We start from the raw sequence: 1,951 nt of genomic DNA, 5'->3' as shown, positions 1-1,951 counted from the left end.
TCTCTTATTTATATAAGTGATGGGCATGCAGGGACCTTCATGTGACTCCATGTCACTATTGTTCCAGGATTAACCTGTTCTGTGTACAATAATAACGCCAGAGCTAAACAGAGGGACACAGATGCTTCTGGGTGGTCTGTTCGTCTGTGTGCATCTGCACGTCAGCCAATCCCATAGTCAGTCAAATTAGTTGCTTCAATAATAGGTTGACTGCCCACACACAAACAATTGCATCAGTGACTAAGCGTGTTCTAGAAAGTATTGTTTCAGGAAATCCAGTACAAACTAGGAGAAACAAGACCCCCTTAACAAGCGTAGCTCCTGCTAACAAACTGATTTGAGCTATGATCATACTATTTTTGGGTTTAGGTTTGTCAGCTCCTTTTAGAAATTATGCCATAGGTCGAAGTACACCACACTGTTACGAATGTCTCTAAATGAATCATTTGAAGAACACGAAGAACAAGATTTTCTTTAGAAAAGTATCTTTGACTGTATCCCGAGAAACAGTCATTTTGTCAGTCATTCTTTCCCAATAACAGATTCTATTAACCTCCCCACAATGAACTTTTGATTAACATTCCTGTGATTTCTCACATCCACGCTGTCTAAACAATGGAGTAGGCCACATGACCATAAGAAATAGGAACAGGAGTAGGCCACTCAGCCCTTGGAGCCTGCTCCACCATTCAATAGGATCATGGCTGATCAGATATTCCTCACGTCCACTCTCCTGCAATTTCCCCGTAAACCTTCATTCCGAACTGGTCAAGGTTCTTTCTCAGCCTGAAATACAAGCAAGGACTTTGTCTCCACAAGTCTCTGTGGGAAGAAGTTTGCATTTTATAATGTACATTTGCAATTTTACAATCCATCTGCACAATTCCAAAATCAAAATAATTTAAGAAGACAATGACTAAAGCAACTGTATGTTCCACACTCACTTCTTTTCAAAGTCTCATATGACAAACACCAAAGCCTTTAGATTTTCAATCCTTAGCCAATTGAAATCTCTGTTAACTTTGATTAAATCTACTATGTTCCTCCTCTTTGCTTATTTTCAGTTTCTCACGATCTCTTCAAAATAATAATTTTACAAATCTGCCATTTCTTTATTTTCAATTCAAATTTCAAATTTTCAAATTTTCAAGAGGTCATGTTGCCTTTATCTATTTTCATTCTCTTAATACTTTTTGATATCTGTGATTCATTGTCAAATTTAATTTGCTACCATTCCTGTGAAGATCCTGGGATACTTTATTCTGTTAGAGGAGGTACATTAATTCAACAGTTTTAATTTTTTGTGTTATGTTTGATATCCTTCACAGATCTTTCACATGATCTCCCAGCTCTCACTTCTTCTTTTATCCCTCTGCTGCTCTTTATGTCTCTCCCAGTCCTGTATGATCTGCTGTTCTTTTAATTTGGATGGGCAACTTTTGTAAGACTGAATTCAATTCTGATCTCTTTGTTATGGGTAAAACTTGTAAAACTTGAAAGAGTTCAGAAAAGATTTACAAGGTTGTTGCCAGGGTCAGAGGGTTTGAGCAATTGGGGGAGGCTAAATAGGCTGGAGGTATTTTCCCCAGTGTGATGTGTTATAAAGTGGACGCCGACTCCACCCCTACTTCCCCACCTCCACCTGATAACTAAAATCAAAAGACCCAGAGAGGAGCACCTCACCTTATAATCTCTTCAGAGAAATGTGAAAAGTAGGATAACCTGCCTCTCACCCTCAAGATGTTATAAACAAGTGGGTTAAATGAAATGAACTCCTTTCACTCTATAATAAACAAGTAACAATTTATTTATTTAATAGTATACAGATTAACAGAATTATTAAGGTACTGAACAATTCCCATTTAACTGGAAACTATTCCTGAATAAAACAAAATTCTGATAGCATGATGTTCCAATAAATACAAGTCCCATTTGTGTAAACCAAAATAAT

Source organism: Stegostoma tigrinum, chromosome 37 (assembly GCF_030684315.1).
Source record: "Stegostoma tigrinum isolate sSteTig4 chromosome 37, sSteTig4.hap1, whole genome shotgun sequence".
Taxonomy (NCBI): Eukaryota; Metazoa; Chordata; class Chondrichthyes; order Orectolobiformes; family Stegostomatidae; genus Stegostoma; species Stegostoma tigrinum.
The sequence above is the reverse complement of the archived record's forward strand: the minus strand, read 5'-3'. Positions refer to the sequence as shown.